Source organism: Cynocephalus volans, chromosome 3, assembly GCF_027409185.1.
Source record: "Cynocephalus volans isolate mCynVol1 chromosome 3, mCynVol1.pri, whole genome shotgun sequence".
Taxonomy (NCBI): Eukaryota; Metazoa; Chordata; class Mammalia; order Dermoptera; family Cynocephalidae; genus Cynocephalus; species Cynocephalus volans.
This window is the reverse complement of record NC_084462.1, coordinates 49,836,388-49,857,062: the sequence shown is the minus strand read 5'-3', so window position 1 is coordinate 49,857,062 and position 20,675 is coordinate 49,836,388. Positions and strand designations below refer to the sequence as shown.

At 42.4% G+C, this 20,675-nt stretch overlaps 1 pseudogene; it reads left to right on the top strand.

Annotated features, from left to right (window-relative positions):
• The first annotated feature begins 19,531 nt into the window (after positions 1-19,531).
• On the top strand, positions 19,532-20,250 carry LOC134372535 (protein FAM133B-like; annotated as a pseudogene).
• The last annotated feature ends 425 nt before the right edge of the window (positions 20,251-20,675 follow it).

Below are 20,675 nucleotides of genomic sequence, written 5' to 3'. Positions count from 1 at the left end.
ATACCAAGACTGAGCCAAGAAGACACAGAAAACCTGAACAGACCAATAACAGTCAAAGAGATTGAAGCTGTTATCAGAAGTCTCCCAACAAAGAAAATCTCAGGACTGGATGGCTTAACTGTAGAATTCTACCAAACCTTCGAAGAAGAATTAATACCAATTCTCTACAAACTATTCCAAAAAATTGAAAAAGAGGCCATTCTCCCAAAGTCATTCTCTGAGGCAAATATCACCCTGATACCAAAATCAGACAAAGATACAACAACAAAAAAACCCCCTGCAGGCCAATATCCTTGATGAATATAGATGCAAAAACCCTCAATAAAATACTAGCTAATAGAATATAGCAACACATACATAAAATATACACCATGATCAAGTGGGATTCATTCCAGAGATGCAAGGTTGGTTCAATATATGAAAATCAATAATGTGATACACAACATCAATAAAATCAAAGACAAAAACCATATTTGCAAAATATATATCTGACAAAGGATTAATATCCAGAATATACAAGGAACTCAAACAACTTAACAGTAAAAAGGCAAGTAACCCAATTAAAAAATGGTTAAAGGAGCTGAATAGGCATTTCTCAAAGGAAGATATATGAATGGCCAGCAGATACGTGAAAAAATGCTCAACATCACTCAGCATTTGGGAAATGCAAGTCAAAACCACTTTGAGATACCATCTCACTCCAGTGAGAATGGATGATATCCAAAAGACTAGGAATGATAAATGCCGATGAGGTTGTAGAGAAAACCCTCCTTCACTGTTGGTGGGACTGCAAAATGGTGCAGCCTTTATGGAAAATGGTGTGGAAGTTCCTCAAACAATTACAGGTAGATCTACCATATGACCCAGCTATTCCACTGCTGGGTATATACCTAGAGGAATGGAAATCATCATGTCATAGGGATACCTGCACTTGCATGTTTATTGTGGTACATAGGTACAATAGCCAAGAGTTGGAACCAGCCCAAATGTCCATCATAGGATGAATAGATAAGGAAAATGTGGTATATCTACACAATGGAATTCTACTCTGCTATAAAAAAGAATGAAATACAACCATTCACAGCAACAAGGATGGACTTAGAGATAATTATGTTAAGTGAAATAACAGGCACAGAAAGAGAAATACTGCATGTTCTCATTTATTTGTGGGAGCTAAAAATAAATATAAAAGCAAATAAATGCATCGGGTGGGAGGAGGAGAAGAAGACAGCAATCACAATTCCTTGAACTTGTTAAAACAAGTGAACAGCTATGATGTTGATGGCAATGGCAGGGAGAAGAAGGGTGGAAAGGAGGAATTGGTAAAGGGACACAAAAATCAACTGCATTGTATATTGATAATGTAAGACAATAAAAAAAAGAATATCTCAGAGCTCATCCTATTTTTCTTTCTTAATGTGTAACAGAATCACCTGGAGAGAGTTTTCAGAAACAAGTGCCATGACCGCAGTCCCAGAAGTGCTAGACCATGTTATCCAAAATAAAGTCTGGCTTGGGAATTTGACAATATTTTCAGGAAATTCTGATTGATATTCTTAATTGTATCACTGAACTAATCCACCTCTTCATTTTACATAGAAGGAAATCAAAAGCTACAGTCACACCACACTAAGGAACAAATAAACCTCCAAAATTAGAGGATTAAAAAAGAATTTCTTTCAAGACAAATGGAAATGGTCACAAATTTGGTCCCATTTAACCAATTTCTAGCAGAGTTGGTAAGGGAATATGCTAACCATGCAGCTAGTAAATGATAGAAACAGGACTCGAACCTGAGTTGCCTGACCCATTAAGCAATTTTTCTTTCTAGTATGTTGTCTTGTCTTCTGTTTTGCTTAGAGCTAAGTCTAGTCAATGAGTTGAATTGCTTAACTCTGGTGGTGTTAATACTGTCTGTTAATGAGCAGCTCATTTGCTTATACTTCCAAAATTATTGTTTACTTTTGTTTAGAAGTTTAGATTTATTTTCATTATCATTTATTGGGGAGTGTCAAAACTGAACTTCCCCTGGGCTCAGATCGCCAGTTGTCTGGGAGCAGAAGGCACAGCTCTTCAAAGGTATTGGTGAGCTTCCAATGCTACTTTGTATGTTGAATGTCTTTCTTAGTTATGTCCTAGTGGAAACTGCAGCCCATCCTCCTGGTAACGCAGTGCAGATTATGGTTAGTCCACTATGTGTAGCCAAAAAGGTATTATCCCATGAGTAAGAGGAGCATCAGCTGATTCCTTGAAAATATGTGCTCCTGGCTTTAGCCAGGTTCACACACTTTCACCTTTTTTATGTCTTTAATTAAAAACTGAAAAGGTCCTTTGCTCTGAAAGATGAATTGGGATAAAAGCCCTATTATTAGCACACACCACCTTTGGAGTGAAATGATTCACACTGTGACTGAATGCAAATTGCTACTTAAGAATAATTAGCTCATGTGGCCTGTAAGCTCAGGTTAATCATCAGCAGTATTCATCCAATTACTTCTTGACCGCACAATGGGTGCCTGATCGATTGTGCTTCTTGGCTTTTAGAAGGGCTCAAATCACACACTCTCCTGAGTTCAGAGATGGATTTTAGATAGGAACAAAATAAACATCCATAATTTGTGGATTTAAAAAAAAATCCTATCAAAGCAAATGGAAATGGCACAAGCTTTGGGTTCATGCAACCATTTTCCAGCAGTGACAATTTACTCTAGAAGCAAGCCGGCAGAATAATCTTTTATTAAACAGGAATTGAGATAAAGACTGTGGTATCTGCAAATTCAGTGAACATGCTTGGTTGGGCCTGTCATTACAGAACTAGCTATGATTCCTTAGCCCACAGCTTACCCATCAAACTAACCGCTCAGATGCGCCTATTGTTTATAATTGTGTTAATGTTTACAGTAACAATAACTAACTCTGCAAAGCCCTTATGGGTCAGGCCCTGTATGAGATGGTTTACACGTTGTATTTTATTTAATTCTCACAACTACTCTAAGAAAAAGTTATGATTAGCACCATTTTTCACACGAGGAAACAAGTACAGAGACAGTAAGTACCCAATATTACAAAGCTGCTATTCGTAAATGGCCTTCTTACAAATGTGTAACATTTGTCAGAAAACTGCTGGGTAACAGAATATGAATGCATCAGGATAAACTTCAAAATGACCAGGAAAACATTCAGTAATTGCCTTGCTATTGCTGACCCAGTAGCATCTTTAAAAAGGAGCAGTACCTAACAGCATATGCACCGCTGCTTGTGTTTTGAGCAACCAGGTCTTAAAGGAAAAGAGCCACTCCCCTCCCCCACTTTGTATGGCTCTCTTAACAAGAACAATGTTAATATCCTTCAGATATTAAGGGTTTGAGAAAAAGTTAAATTACTGTTTGTGTAATAAAGGAACTAAAGTATTTTTCAAGCAGGTTGTAATTAACACCTTTAATTATAGATTAATTGAAAAGAGAGACAAAAGGAGGGGAAATGCTTTGTTATCTTCCTAGTTAACCTCAGTTAGCATTTTGGAATATTTTCCTGTAGTTCTTTTCTCTATTAAATGTATTAGTTATCTATTGCTGTGTAAGAGATTATTCTAAATTTAGTGGTTTAAAGCAACAGACGATGATTTCAGTTTCTCTGGATCAAGAATCCCAGAGTGGTTTAACTGGGTGGTTCTGACTCAGGCTGTCTCCTGAGGTTGCCGTCAAGCTGGTGGCCAGGGCTGTCGGCATCTCAAGGCACAGCCGGGAAGGAGCCACTTCCAGGATGGCTCACTTGGCTGTCAGCAGCCTCAGACACCTGTGTCCAAGCTCACTCCCGAGGTGGCTGGCGGGCCTCAAGTCCTCACCACGTGGGCCTCTCTGTAAGCTGCCTGAGTGTCTTCACAACATGGCAGGTGGCTTCTCTTTGGCAGCTGGTTACCTGCAGAGTGGGTGATGGGAGTCAGTCTTAGAACTGACATTTCATCATTTCTGACATGTTCTGTTCAATAGAAGAAAGTCACTAAGTTGCACCAACACTCAAGAGGAAAGGAATTAAGCTCCGTTTCTTAAAAGGAAGAAATCATGAATATCAAAGAATTTGTGGGCATACCTTTAAAACCATCACATTATATCTTTTAAAAGGTTGGGATTTTATCTTTTTTCTTTTAACATAATGAAAAAAAAAATAATAGCTTCCTACTACACCATAAAGTGGATTTTTCATCATTTTCCCAAAAACATATCTATAAATACTTACATTCCTACCTAGGTTGTTTTCTAATGTCTATTACTAGAAAGTGATACTGTAAAAACATTGTTGCTATGGTTACAAGTGGAGCAACATGGTCAAAGATATGGTTACCTTTTAGGATTTTTTTATGCCTTTTTTAAAGGGGTGGGCCAGTTTACTGTCCCACCTGCCACATAATGGATTCAGTGCAGCAGTTCAAAATCATGTTTCAAGTCTCAGTGCTGGTGGAGCAGTGAGATACACAATGTGCAGTGACCGCTTTCCCCCCAGGAGGCACTGACTGCTCCTTCACCCTCCAGGGTCTCATGGACGGAGTCTGACCTGGTTAACACAAAGGGTCTTTTTCCCACTGAGATTATCTACATAATAAGCATGTAAATTTGGTTAAATAAAATCACAACAATAATAATATAGTGTCACCTAATCATGTACAAACAATAATAATATAGTGTTATCTAATCATGCACAAACAGAAAATTTTATTATTATTATTTTTTAAATTTAATTTTATGTTGTCATTATACAATGTGGTTGATTATTGTGGCCCATTACTGAAACCTCCCTTCCCCTCCCTCCTCCCTCCCAACCATCTCTTTTCTGTTCGCTTGTCATATCAACTTCAAGGACTTGTAATTGCTGTGTCTTCTCCCCCCTGCCCCCAGGTTATTTGTGTATTTATTTATTAAATATTTTTTATTTTAGTGGATTCAGTGGAACATTTTTAGGAGATTATTGCTGAGGTAGTCAAACAGCTGTTTATTATCCTTTCAAATATTTCCTTCCCAAACTAGTAATATTATGTAATATTTTTACTGTAGCACTATTATGAAGTGGTTTGTTAGTATTGCTTGACTCTTAAAAATAATTATATTAATTAAACTATCACTGTGACTTATTTTTGTTACTATTACAGTTTTATGAGATGTAACTTGCATACCATACAATTCTTTTAAAGTGTACAATCCAGTGGTTTTTAGCATATCCACAGAGTTGTGAACACATAATTTTAAAACATTTTCATCATCCTGAAAAGAAACTCTGTACCTATTTGCACTGTGACTTAATTTATTCATTCTAAAAAGGAATAGTCACAAATACCTTCTTTTTATGGATGTCTGGGGCAGTTTTTCTACCTTTTTTGTGATCTGATTTCATATATGAAGAGATGGCTTACCTAACACTCTTAAAAAGTTGTCGTCAGATGTAAGAGTAAAAGTCAGCCCTCTGAACATAATACCAATGTTTGTGGCCTTAAAAAAAAGGTACATAGAATATTAGATCTCATTTTAAGGACAATCCCTTTAATTCCATTTTCTTCAGACTGAGGAGATGAGGGGATGAAAGTTGGTTATAAAAATTGGGTCATTCTTGTCATACCTGGTCGAGGGGCCAGAGGGAAAAAGCAGTGGGGCACTGTAGAGCTAGGGCTGGGTCTGGAGCTCACAGACCCGTCGAGCCCATTCACAAACCCTTCACACGCAGGCCTATGAGCTGGGTAACCAGCAAAAAGGTCCTTGGAGCCTTGGTTGAAGTAGGAATAGTCTTTATTCAGCTCTCACAAGTCTAATACCTAGGCAGTCCAAAGAGAAACTCAGAAACTCAACTGCTACGGGCAAACTCCAAAGAAAAACTGAGCACCTGCCAGCAGAGTAAACATGCTCTATTTTTAGACTCAAGCTCTGCCAGCCAGCTTCTGCTTCACAAACTGAAGAACACACAATAGCAGTCAACTAAAAAGATACATGGGTGGACATGTGCACTAACTCAACCCACACACAACTTGTTTACAAAGAATTAAGAATGTGCTGCTTGACCCCCAACGAGACCTGAGCTGAGGGAGCCTGAGTAAATTATCCTATTTTTGCCACAGGCACATAGCACCTGCTCTGAGAAGTTTCTACAAGCCCAGTTGTTGAAGCAGCCTGCTGTAACTGGAAGACTAGCTTTACCTCACAGCTGCTGACACAACCTGCCAGGACTCTAAGACTAGTTTTATCTACCACCATCACTCATGAATCACAGCCTGCCAACTCCCCAAAATGTCACTAGTGCCAGTGAGATTTCTTTCAAAATAATACATAACATTTTTCTCTCTAATAAAACTCTCAACCCATTCTTTGCTCTTTGGACATACCAGAGACCACCCTGTCTGGGCGTATGCCCAGAGTGCAATCCTGTTTTCCCAAATACAGTATTTTTCTTAGAGATTTGTCTCTGTATTTTTATTTGACTTTCACAGAGGAGTTTTAAAAAACTCTCTGAAGATAAATATTTCAAATACATGGAACATTGTGGCAAACATCTTGATGAAACTTTTAGCAGGAGGATAGGCCACAGGCTGAAAAAAGAGTTGATGGCAATCAACAATATGCCAGGCATCTCTTAACTGACCATAATTTCAATGTATTTTAAGTAATCTTTTTCTCTTAAAAAGGCAATTCTGGTGACTTCACTTTGAGGTCAATGAAATCACTTCTTACTGGTGTCAATAACAAAATAATGAAAAAGGGGACCATTTTGCACACAAACAGAATGGAATGTCAGTGTGTGACCCAGGGCCTCATGTGCTTCCTCCACAAGCAGAGGATGCCAGTTTCCTCCTTGGGAGGTCAGTAGTAGGATGTGTAGGGTTACTGTGGAGTTTAGATTTTAAGAGGCTTTTGAAATGTAATTGCCCTGCTGGTTTTGTTTAGCTACAAAGTTACTCTTAGAAATAGACAATAATGAGGAAATAATAGCTGGAATGGTCTTGGGTTGACCCATGCAGAACAAGATGAACTTTTTTTTTCTTTAATAGTGGGGTGTCTGATGATTATGACAGCTGTTTTTGCCAGATATGTTTGGCATTGGTGGTCACCAGAATGAGACAAGGATGGTTAGGTCAATCCATTTTCCTGAATTGTGGAACATACATCAGAACTGAACATCAAATCTTCAGCCCTGTCTGTGAATCTGCTCTTCTATAAATGGGGAAGAGGGCTTCCCCTCTGGCCCTTGGACAGAAGGCTGCTCATGTGTATTCAGTGATTGAATTGTGCTTCTGGTAATACAAGCCTTGCTGACTTTGCAGCAGTAAATAATTCTAATGAGAGGACTGCAATAGAGCCTGAAGCTATGGATATTTCTACAGCGCAAGCCAACTTGTAGAGTCCCTTTTAGGCCAGCTCTGGATACCCATGTAATACCCATGCACATCTTGTAGATGACTCTGATATTGTAGATGTATCTTGTAGATGACTCTGTATCTCTGTCTGCCTGTAATTCTTTCTTAACAGGTTGTAAGAACCAGTACAGATACAGCTGAAACTTATCTGCTCCCTCAAACTAATTCTTCACCTGAACTTGAACTCACATTGAAACACTTGAAAGTTTTGATAAAAGCACTTTTCCTAGTCTCAAGATAGAAATGCAGATTTTTGAAAGCCAGACAGTTTTAAATGAATGCTGCCTGAAAATCATCTCTCATCAGCGTAAGTTGTCTCTGTTGAAGGCATCTGGAACATACGGCAAGGCAGAGTTTTATCACCCCTCTAAAAGGTCAAAAGTCTCTCTTTTTTAAAATTAGACTTGTATTCATAGGTATTGGTCCAATCTAAGGTAAACATCCTGAATTTCTGGAAAGAGCTTGTGAAATTTCAAAGTATTCTTATTATGGCCCATATACAAGAAAACTCTGTGGTCAGGTGCACGCTCACATTCCTTTATTCAATCTCTCATTGTGATTTTAAAAATAAATCAGAAAAAATAAATCAGCAATCTAACGTTTCTTCAATAATTGAAATTTCTCAATTTTATGAAATCTGTAATTCTATTTTATGATTTATTTTGATCAGGAAGCAGCCTTTTTGTCAAATGAAGGTTGTTGGGAAAGTGGAATAATTGATCAGGCTCCCCTTGCCTTGGAGCTGGTTCAGGGTCTTTCAGTAACCTTGTGTGTGTGGGTGGAGTAGGTGCACCTGCAAGGCAGCGCTGCTTTGGCTGGTGTTTATTGCCTTGGGCGCCCACCTTGTGTGGCTATGTTTTTCCAGACCTGCAGCTTCCAAGGATCGTGTGGCTGGTTTCCTAGCTTATAGACCTGCGTGAAGGGGTCTGGTGACCCAGCCTGGTGTGTGAAGGGTTTGTGACCCAGTCTGTGAATGGGCTTGAGGGGTCTGGGAGCTCCAGACCCAGCCCTAGCTCAACCATCGGCCCAGTTGGTGCAGGATTACCAGCAGGTATAAGAGCCTGACAACTGGCGAGGTTGCCTAGCTTTACAATTGGCATCACGAACAGGATTAAGAGCTAGACAACTGGCACTGTGAGCAGGATTCGAGACCTTAGCTGTAGCTTAGCAGTAGCCAGACAAGGGTGGCTTGATAATGGTAAAACTAGCCCTGCTCAATTCCAAATGCCATTTTGGAGAGTAAAGGGTGGCATACGTGAAGAGTGTTAGACCACAGTCAGTGTTTTCTTCTGTTATTACTCTTTACACCATTAAGCAATATGCTGTTAAGTGTGTTCTCTTGCTGCCCTGCTTTTGAGGAAATTCTAGCATTTTTGATGTCGTACGAGTGGTCTTTGAGGGTTCAGCAAGGACAGTTAGACTAGTGGGTTTGGTCTTGCTTTTTATCTTGTATTTGATATTGTAATAGATCTGAAAGACACGTATTCCCCAGTGTGTGCAGATATGCTGGTTGCCACAGAGATTCAAGAGCACCGTTATTATTTCCCTAACATTTTCCCTGTGGGGCTGTGATATTTCCAAACACATGCACTTGTAGCCTGCTGCTAAATGACTGAGGACTGATGAAGTAGAAGGACTTCTGAGAAATATTTGGCTCTGTAGGACTTCCCCAGGGGGAGGCATCCAAAGGTACCAGTATTTGTATACAGCATCCAGGTGACCCCAGATCAGCCTTTTTGGCCCTTAAGCCCAGCCAGGTCCTACAGGCTGGCCAGCTGCAGTCCACTTTGTATCCATTTATTGTTTTCTTAGCTTGTGCTTTCCCATTAGCATATCCAACTAACTCTCCTCCGTCTATCCATCCTTCTTGTAGTAAGGACTAGCAGGTTGGTCAGAAAATAGATACATCTGGAGTCGATTGACCCATCACAAGTTTCTCTGACCCTATGGGTGGACCCCTGGTTTACACACTGAGATGCTGAGGGGAACCTGTATCTCGGTTTATAGCTCAAACTAGGACTCTCAGATGCTGCTGATGGCAGTGTAAGCAGGTACTACAGATTGCAAAACTGCTTGATGTTACCTGTTGGAACTACATATACTCCTAATTGGCCAGACAATTCTACTCCTATCATTTATCAGTGTATTTCTCTGACCATTGGACCTTGGCTCACCTCTCAGCTTGGACCTTGCCTCTTGGCCCAGATGTGATATGCCAGTTGTTCTCTATGGGAACTCTGGGGAACTGGAATCTTTGGGGTGGGCCTGCTTTTTTTCTGGCTTCATGGGCTGCACAGTGCAATTTGTGCCTGATTTACTGACCACTATTAGGAAAAGCATTGCTTGTTGGCTGGGTTTACCTAATAATAATCAAGCCCTCCTGTTTAAGTTCATAGGCCTGATTTAGAGAAATTAGAACCAATAAAGTAGGAGCAAGAAAGAAAAGGTCATTGAGCCATCAGGAGTGAGGAAGTTCAGCAGGCAGGGTTGGGCTGCTTTAGAGTATAATTAGGCATTTGGGGGATGGAGTACTTTATTTATTAACTTTTTTTTTTTGTAGTTTGGGGGTTGGAGGTGAAGGAGTTGTTGATCTCAACAGTGAGCTAATTTTTAGCATTATGGGATTTTTTTTAACAGCATCTCTGTGTGGTTTAATAACTCCTCATATGGGTGCTTCAAATTATACAGAGAGACTGTCAAATGTTAAATTGTGTCCTCTTACCCCCACAAATGTGTTGAAGCCCTAACCTCTAGTATATAAGAACGGGACAATGGAGATTCGGTCTTTACAGAGTTAATCAAGTTAAGACGAGGTCATCAGGGTGGGATCTAATCCAGTATGATTGGTGTCTTTATTAAAAAAGGAAATTTGGACACAGAGACAGATGCACACAGAGGGAAGACTATATGAAGAGATGTAGGGAGAAGATGGATATTCACAAGCCAAGAAGAGAGACCTAGAATAGATCCTCTGTTCTTTAGGGGAGAAGGTCAGCTTGCTTCTTTACCCTCTGAAAGTTTGCTGAAAATAAACTGACAAAAGGCAGATAATAGGAGAAAAAGCCATACAGATTTATTTTAAGATGCATAGCACGGGGGAATTGCAGGAGAATGATTGCCCAGTAACCCAGTGGGGTACATGTGTTTATATACCCTTCCTTATGGGAGAAGAGGAGGTGGGGGGTGTAGGAGGAAATGATGTTTAGGGGGAATGAATGGAGCCAGTGTTCAGACAATGGTTAGCAAATAATTTTCTTTGGGAACTGAATGGGACCTGAGAACAGACAATAATTTGGGACAAAGTTTGTCTGGCTCTAGGTGTGGTGAGTGAAGTAAATGACTAAGGTAATGACAATCCCTTCCGTACCTGGTTGCCTAGGATGGCATTTTGTGAGTGGGTGTGCTGGGCCCAGGGCCGTGCAAGCAAGTCCTCTTTTTTTCCTACTGGTCATGGGAGCTTATTCCTTTTCACAGCCCATTGGAAACTAACAGTCACAAAAGCATCTTGAAGAATACACATGGGAGTGCTGGGCTTCCTTTTCTTGGCTTGAAAATGAGGCAAAGGGATTAGCATTCACAAAGAAAACCATGCAGCCTGGCTTCTATTCTTCAATAAATATTTCCTGAGTGCCTTCTCTATTCCAGGTGCTGGCTGGGGGCTGGGGCCAATGCATGGTTGACTAAAAAACACACAGTCCCTGCCCAAATGGCACTTAGGCCCATTGTTTAAGAAGCAAGCTTAGGCCTGAGCCACACAGGGGAGAATCTCAGCTTCATAGAGAAGGAAAAGATATAGGGTTAGTAACCTGAATGGCAGCAGGCTAGGGAGGAGACAGTGAAAGCAAGAAAGGAGGGAGGTTTGCTGGAGCTGGCGAGACAAAGGCCCCAACCCACGTCTTTGAGTTAGCTAGTGCTCTTCTGAATCTACGCACTGCCACTGTTACCCTCCCCCATCTGGAACCTGCCTGCTGTCCAGTCAAAGGTGAGTTCTGCAGGAAAGTGACAGCTTTCAATAGCAAGGCCGGTGTTAGTATTGCTAATTCTTCCCTGAGCGTGGGCTCCGAGGGCTGGAGGGAAAGCAAACCTTTCTTCAGTGTATTTCATCTGAAAAGAAAAATCCACCCATTTGTTTCTAGATTGTTCTTGCCTTCCACCTTGGAGAAATGTATTTTTTGAAAGTGTTTCTCCCCTCAGCAGCTACTTATCTTGAAACAAAGACCAGCCCTTAAATATGTGTAGCTATATGTACACTTTTCAGGCATGAAAAATGGAGTCTTAAAGAATCTTGTAGCTACTTGTAAGATTCTTGAAATCCTGGGTCAGTATTACTGCATGTGCTAAGAAAGCACAAAGGAGCCAGTTCTCAGTGGAGAACCCACCGTGCAGCAGGGCTATACACATGCAACTCCTGCTCCCAGAGAGAGGACTTCTACCTTGGGGGGGGGGAGATTCTGGGGGAAGCCACCAGGAGACCCTAGAGACCTTGGAAACTTTGGGAAGGGGAGTTGAATACACACCCCACCCTCCCCTTAGGCCCTTGATTTCCCCTAGACTTCTGTACCCAGGGGTCCTCTTCCTTCTCTTTTTCACTAGACTCTGCCCCACCTAGTCCCCCTCCTTTCCACCTATACATTTGCACTTACCAGCAGCACACCATGGTGAACCTAAGGACTTACTTGATTTAACCCTTAAGGCTAAAGAAATTCAGACCTCAAATCCTTACTTTTTATCTGGGAATTAGAGAATCGTATGATGTCACACTGGATGGAACCTCAGACAGATGAAGAGCTATTTTCAGTATTAGAGCAGCTTTTCATTACTCATTTAATATATCAAAATGATTTGTAAAGGTGAAGGAAACCAGGGAATTGTTAAACCTGAGAGAGAAAATGGTGTTGATTTTTCATTCATTCGATAGTTGTGGAAGATCTATACATGAGACCAGAGCTGGGCTAGGCACAGAGATAGATAAGACTCTATTCCTGTCCTTCGGATGCTACCCATTTAGCAGGGAAGAGAAACATCCAAGCCATTACAATACCATGCAGCACAGTATCTTTTGAGAAAATAGAATAATTTTAATCAGGCCCCCTAGCCTTAGGTCAGGTTGGGGGTGGTGCTACACATTCTTTGTGAGCAAATCATGTGTGTGTGGGTGGAGTTAGTGTGCATGGGTGGCACTGCCAACTTAGCTGGTGTCTACTGCCTTGGGCATCTGCTGCATGTGCAGCCATCCTCTCGAACCTATGGCTCCGAGGACCTTTTGGCCAGTTACCTAGCTCATAGGCCTGTGTGCAAGGGTCTGGTGACCCAGACTGTCATGTGAGGGGTCTGGGGACCCAGCCTAGTGTGTGAGGGGTTTGTGACCCAGTCTGGAAAATGGGCTTGAGGGGTCTATGAGCTCCAGACCCAGCCCTAGCTCAATAATTGGCCCAGTTGGCAGGACCATGGGCAAGTAAAAGAGCATGACAATTGACATAGTCTGTGACAGGATTCTGAGCAGGTACAGGAGCCGAAAGCCCTTGGAAGAAAGAGGAAATGTAGCTATTTGTGAGTATGCTGTGCCCTATGGCCACCTTCCTGTTGACTGGGATCTGGTTGCTGCACACTGTACTGCAAGGCAGCATAGACCAGGTACTACAGTGCAAAACCCCTTGGGAGGGGGAGGAAATGTGGCTATCCTTGAGCACATGGTGTCTGGTGGCCACTTTTCTGCTGACCAGAGCCTGGCTACTGTTAACTATGCTGCAAACTGATCAAGATTTGTGGCAGAAAGCAGAGTTGTTGGAAGCACAGATAAATGTCCTGGGGGATGATGACGTGCAGCGACTGGCCACTGCTGCTTCTCACACCAGGGAAGACGACCAACCCAGTGGTGAGTTGGGAGAAACTGTGCGTCTCCAGGCACGACCTGTTGTGCACGAGAAATTGAGACATGAGCAGCCTATGGGACCAGATGGACAACCGGTGGGTGATCCACAGGTGACCCGGTTCACCACGTATGTTTGGTATACCCAGGTTGAACTGGTTGACCTGGGAAGACAGTTCAGGCAGAAATGTGGGGGGACCCTGACTGCTTGGCTGTTGCAGTTATGGGACCTTGGTGTGGATAGTGTGATGTGCTCTGGTGAGGAGGTGAAGAAATTGGCCTCTGTTACCATAACCCGTCCCTGAGGCAGCGGCTGCAGAATAGCCGCAGATATGCACAAGGGCGAGGTAATCACTCCTTGATGGACTGGGTGAATGCAGGAGCCCAGAACCGTGGGGCTGCTGGCAACTGTAGCGCCAGCCTGGAAAAGCTGCTGGCACCAGGCAGCTCAATGGGTTGCACCTGGTGGAGCTGTAAGAGTGAGACTGCCCAACACTTTAGGGGTCCAGGTGCCCCAGTGTGCTTAATGTTTGCCCTGTTTGGGTTTTGGATTTGTTTGGGGCCTGTTTTTCCTTTCTATTCCTCTCTTCTGGAATGGGAATGTATATCCAATGTCTGTCCCATTGTATCTTGGAAGTAGATAAACTTGTTTTTGACTCTTTACAGGTTCACGGCTGAAAGGAGTTTTGCCTTTAGTCTCAGATGAAACTTTGGACTTTTTAGTTGGTGCTGCAACAAGCTAAAGACTTTTGGGACTGGGTTGGAATGTGTAATATGTGAACGTAAAGGTTGTCTATCCTCGCTAAGGGAACATCATGGAAGATTCTGAATGTATAGATTGTATGGTGAGGGACCCTGAAGGGGTGGATTGTTGGGAAGATAGAATAATTTAATCAGGCCCTCTCGCCTTAGGGCAGGTTGGGGGTGGTGTGGTACATTCTTTGTAAGCAAATTGTGTGCATGTGGGTGGAGTTAGTGCACATGGGCAGTGCCGCCACCATGGCTGGCATCTACTGCCTTGGGCATCTGCTGTGTGCGCAGCCATGCTCTTGAACCTATGGCTCCAAGGAACTTTTGGCCAGTTACCTAGCTCATAGACCCACGTGTGAGGGGTCTGGTGACCCAGCCTGGTGTGTGAGGGGTCTGGGGACCCAGCCTAGCATGTGAAGGGTTTGTAACCCAGACTGGACAATGGGCTTGAGGGGTCTGCGAGCTCCAGACCCAGCCCTAGCTCAACAATTGGTGTCACGAACAGGATTATGGGCAGGTAAAAGAGCCTTAGCTCGACAGTATCATAGATATCCCCCTGAGGTGCAGGAGGGGCCTTTGCCAGAGAAGGGGAACAATAAACAGAGAAGGATTCAGAGGGGAGCCAGTTTTGGAGCTCAATGGTGTCAGCCAGTATTTGTTGGCCAGCTGAAAAAGGCTGATCAGGCAGGGAAGAGCAGAGGCGAATGTTCTTGTGTACAGGGAGCATGGCATGTCCAGCAAAGTGCAAGGGGACAGGGTGTGGCCGGCATTATGGAGGTAGGGACAGGAACCAGGGCAGGAAAGGTGGGTGGGTCAGACTAAGGAGAGCCTTCTGTGGAGTCTGGAGTTTATCTCTCAAGTGATGAGCAGCATTAGGGTAACCACAGTGTCAGGTTTGTACTTTAGAAAGAACCTGCTGGTACCAGGGTGGATTGGAAGGTGGTGAGCCTGCTAGCAGGAACAAAGCTGAGGAAGTCCAGTGCAGTTCCAGTGACCCAGGTGTGAGCAATGTGGCCTCTGCTAGGTTTGTTGCTATGATATCATGAGCGACCTGTAACCTTGCCCTGGCATGCTGAGAGCACCCGATGGGATTCCTTCCACTTGCTTAAGGATTGGCCAGACCAATTATTTATCAACGATTTTAGTGGCTTCTTTGTGTCCCTTGACTCTGACACTCACTCTTCCCAGCTTTCAAGTCCAGAGAAAACTAACTAGTTATCAGGACTGTCCCTGGCACTGGGGATATGATGGCAAACAAACTGGACAAAGGTCACCTCCTTCGAAGAGCTTCCATTCTAGGGATGGGAGAGAACATGACATGTTGTACACATTAGATGCTAGATAGCAATGAAGGCGCTGGCCAAAAATAGACATGGGGAAAGGAGTTTGCAATTTACAATGGGGAACCAGCAAAGCTCAATGAGGTGATATTTTAACAAATTTGACCCTTGAGAGACCTTCATTTCAAGGTTTAAGATGCTTAAGGGAGGCCAAGAATGACCCACCAAGAGTGCTAGCAGAGGGTCTCTGGACCCTGATGGCCCCGAGGGCTCTGCTTGCCGCTCCAGAGTGGCCAGCCAGGTTGGCCCTGGGAAAACCACCTCTAGTGGCCTTGTTGGAAGGAGACCTCTGTTTCTCAGCATGGAGCTGCTCTTGAATATTCAAAACAACTGACCACTCTCTTCTCCCCTTGAGCCCCCAATTTATTTACTAAAAAAGAAAAACGTTCAGTGCAGAGGTAGCACGTTTTCCAGTGAGGTCATTGCTTCTTACTCAATTTTCCAGCTGGTTTGACTTATCAGGACACGAGGAGGTCACGTAGCTGGCCCAAGGCCACACAGTGTACAAGGGGTTCAGCCAAAAAATAAACCCAACCCTATTATCATTACCTTTTTTTTTTTCAAGTTGCAAAGTTTCTGGGAGCAGATGGGATGCTAATCACATTTACTGAAAATTTACACAAGGAGCCTTGGTGCAGAACTCTGCCTCTGGCTCAAGAAATGTGTATGAACTGATTTCTCTAGTGGAGAAGGGAAAGTTGCAAAACACCCCCCAATTAAAAGGCCACTTGGCATATGACACGAAGGCTGTTGTTCCAATGCAGCTGAGTTTTGGGTTAGAGTCTTCGTCAAAGACCCCAAGGCCTCAGCCTTGTCCAGTTAAATGATCCTTTTGCTTCTTTCCTTCCTTCTTCTCCTCCCTCCCCCACACCTTCCACCCCAGCAATTTCAAGTTTGTAAGCAAACTACTGCAACATGAGGCAGTTTCTGGGTAGAAATTGCATGCAGGTGCAGATGAAATCTTGGGGGTCATTGTGGTGAGGTTGAGGTTGACACAGTTGTAGAAAATTTAAAAAGCATCTTTTTTGGGGCATTCTCATTGGTGACTCTCCCTTTTGTTTGCAGTAACCTTTGATTTCTCATACTTTCAGCTTTGGTTCTCTAAACTGATGTGGAATTGACTTTTGTACCTATTTAAGCTACAGAACCCTGTCTTCAAAGAAGTATTAATGTGAAAACAACCCAGGTGTGGCTGTCATAGGATTTCCCTTGGATACAAAGCCCCTGCCCAATAGGTTTCCCTTCTCCTCCCCTCTCATCCTCTCCATGACTCAGGGACCTGCAGGATCTTAGGTAAGGGTGTTTAGTTCTCTGGGCCTCAGTGTTCTCATCTGTCATGTGGGCACAATTATATGTACCTCATGGGAGTGATGGTGAGGTTTAATGAAATGATGCATACACAGTGACCTGCATGCTGAATGGTCAATTAATCTTTCTTCCCCGACTCATTCTTATATGGGTTCTAATTGAAGCATCTTTATTTTTTGGTGAATACCACTGCTTAAGTGAGTCCTTGGATTCACGAGAGAAACTCTACATTGACCATTCCCTGACTTTACTCCAGACTAAGCTCCTTCTCCTCAAGGAGTTTGTTTCTTGTTTTTACCCTTTTCTCTGCCTTTTTAGCTACCCCCAGGTCTACCTTCTTGGATTTCCTCCTTGCTCCTACTCACCAACCGCCTTCAGCCACCAACATATTTTTTTTCTTTTTCTTTTGGAAAATTTTAAACACATAAATGTGGAACTATATAGAGTGAATATTGCGGTGGACACCTATACACCCATAAACTAGAATTAACCACTATTAAGGTTTTTGCCATATTTTCTTTATCTTTTTTTTCTGCTAAAGTATTTTAGAGCAAACCCAAGAAATCATGAATTTTTTTTTGCAAATAGTTATCTTTGTCCTTTTGCATCACTAGAAAATAAGAACAACTTATTCTGTACTCACGGTAATGTTATCACACGTCACAGAATAAAAAAACAATAATACATTAATATTCTCTCATACCCAGTCCATATTCAATGTCGTTTTATGTATAATTTGTTAGAATTAGAACCCAAATGAGACCCCCTCACTGCCATTGGTCCTCTCAGTCTCTCATCCCTTCTGCCCCAATTCATTCTGCCGAAGTCCTGATCGCAAAGTCTCCTTTTCTTGTTCCAGTTTGAGAAGAGATCGGAAGACACCCTCAAAGGTCAAAGACTACCCTCATCTTGGTGGGGTATTCTGATTGTTCTCCACTGCTTATTTGTAGGTGTCGAAACTCCTGAATTTGTAGTTTAACACGTAAACTTTTTATTGTTTTGGGAAAGAGACATTTTGTTGCAGAGACTTTCTGAGGATAGTTATGAGAAAAATTAAGAGGTTGCATGTAGAATGCTTAACAATGCTCCATACATAGAAAATCCTCAAAAAGTTTGTGGATTCTTTATGAGTAAGGATGATAATTATGATGAGTGCATCTTAGAGAGCAGGCCTTTGCACCAGCAGACCTAGGTTGGAAATCTGCATTTTCTACTTGTCATCAGGCATGTTACTGAAGAGACGTCTCGGTGTTTCCCTTTGAGCAACAATGAAGTGAAAGTGATAATATCTCCTAGCACTTTGAGGTAGAGAGATGCTGTGGATAAAACCTACACAGCATCGATGGACTCAGAACAAGACTTCAACAAACAGTAGTATATAAACCGCACACGTAAAATATATATCTCGTCCATTTTATTTCTGTCTCTTTCTACCTACCTATCCTTATCTTTCCTATCTTTTCATCCCTGCTACATGTGGATAGCATCTACATACATTTGAATGTATACATAGGAGTTGGGAAGAATATTTGTTCAGTATTTTAGGTGTGGACTCATCTTTTAGTAGCAATTTACCTTTAGGTAATTCATGCTACTTGCTTGAGCACAGCTTATTCACTTGTAAAACAGGAATAATCATATCTGTTCTGATAGCCTGACAAGGTCAGGGTGATACTCACAGAACGTTCCATAGGATGAGAAGTCTTTGAGAGTGGCAGAGGTACCGCCCGACAGGCTAAGTCCAAACTACACTGAACATGTTTTACGTAAATGAATATGAATTCCAATGATATGAATTAATTCATAAGCATTGTTTTTTTTAAAAAATCATGTGAATCTTCTTGGATTTATTTGGTTTTCTTTGCCATTGAATCATTCCACCAGGATTCTCTGTCTTTTGAGGATGAAGAGCCACAAAACTGATTCAGCTGAGGGCAGGCTGTATCTTGGAAGTCATGTGTTAAGTGGAAATCACCTTGATGCGATGATACCCTCTAAGTCCATTACCAAGCCAGCTGTCCCAGCAGTCGGGGAGCACAGGGGATCAAATACCAAATTAAGACGTTTGAATCACCTGGTTGAATAAACTGGTTTAAAACACAGTGAGAAGACAAGGGAAAGAAATGAGGATTGACACGCCTGGGTAGGGTACAAGCAGGTTGGAAGGATCACACTGCCTGAATCCTATATTTGGCAATGTGTGTAGCCTCTCTCTCTCTCTCTGACACATCAACTGTCTCTGCTGAGGTGTGATGAGGACCACAGTTAGTAGTGAGGGGGCCGCCAGATGGAAGGTGCCCGAAGCAGACATACACACTTGTGTTTGTAAGGCATGGAGACAAGTATGGTCGGTCACCTCTGTAGCTCGCAGGTTATCCTGCTGGCTTTCGTCTGTGTCTTTTAAACAGATGACAGGTAGAACCAAAATGGGTGTTTCCCATGAGTGGCCAACTTACGTCTTGGTGAATGTTAAATGCCTTAAGTATATTTAGTGTAATTTTGGACATTTGGTGCCTCCTGGCTCTCCCATCCTTCCCATCTACCACTGGTGAGCGTGTGTTCTACTCCCTTTATCTGTGTTTAACGTGTCCCACTCTACTTCATTCCCTCGATCCCCATTCGTCTGTTTCTGACATTTTAGAGTCCAATAAAACATTCTCAAACAATATAGCAAACGGGAGCTGCTGGATAGCAAACACATTGGGATTTTTGCCTCTGCTTGCCAGGAGGGTGGCACACTCCAAGTCCACGAGGACAGAATCTCTGGCGCTTGGCAGCTTTCCAGACTTTGCCCTTTGTATCTTTTCATTTGGCTGTTGATTTGTACACTTTAAAATATCCTTTGTAACAAACTGGTGAATGTAAGCCTGGATGAACCCAATAGCAATGGCTAGATCATGGTTTCCGATCCAGTCCTCAGGGCTGACGATCCAGGCATACCTGGGAAGAAGTGAAAGAGCATACCTGAATCGACCAAGGCATACCTGGGAAGAAATGAAAGAGCAAATAGAAAAGGAATTTAAAGGAAAAATGAATGAGAACTGGAAGAAAGAACTGGAAAAACACAGGAGAAATTGTTAAATGGAAGTGAGAGCTTATCCAAAAAAAGACAAAGAAGAAAGAAAAGATGAAATCTGGTAGGTTTTTTCCTCTTCACCAAGCTCTGCATCTCCCAGCAGTTCTTCAGATTCGGAAGATGAGGATAAGAAACCAGGAAAAAGGAGAAAGAAAAAGAAGAACGGTTCACATAAATCTTCTGAAAGCTCCATGTCAGCACTGAATCAGACAGTAAGGATAGTTGAAAGGAGAAAAAGAAGTCAGAGATGCAACTGAGAAAGAAAAGAATATTAAAGGGTCTAACAAATAAAGATGAATCCTGAAGATCAGCCTTCACCGGCTGAGTCCTTGTCAGAGCCAGACTATACTGAGGAGGTAGGAGCAAAAAAGAAAAGCAGTGAAGAGCGAGACAAAGCAACAGAAGAACAAACAAACGAAAAACAGAAATGAAAAAGAAGCATGAGAAACACAGTAAGAAGAAGAAGAAGGCTGTTAGTTCAAGTCCTGCCTCACCTAACATGAAGAAAAATTAGGATCCCTTACAAAGAAAGGGCCATGTCTAAGGAAATTTCAGCTGTGAAAATTACGACATATTTACTAAAATGCAAAGATATCACATCAAGGATTCCACCTCTCTATGTGAAACAAGTGTGAGCTGAGGACCTGAGCACAGAGTGAGAGAAGCCAGCTCTCCTGCTCCTTGTCCAAGCAACACAGTGCCTGCAATTCCTTAGCTTTCCTCCTGTTCTCAGGGTGACAGGAGGAGGCTTAAGGGGAGGAATAGAGACCAGCGACTTGAAACAAACAAGTAACCCAGCACTGTGCTGGGTGTTTGGATACATTTGGAGGCAAAAGAAATATCAGTGCTCATCAACTTTCCACGTTGAGGCTGCATGATGTAGTAGAAAAAAGCCAGGCAGACCTGGGCTGAAACTCCAGCTTTTGCATTTGTCCAGGT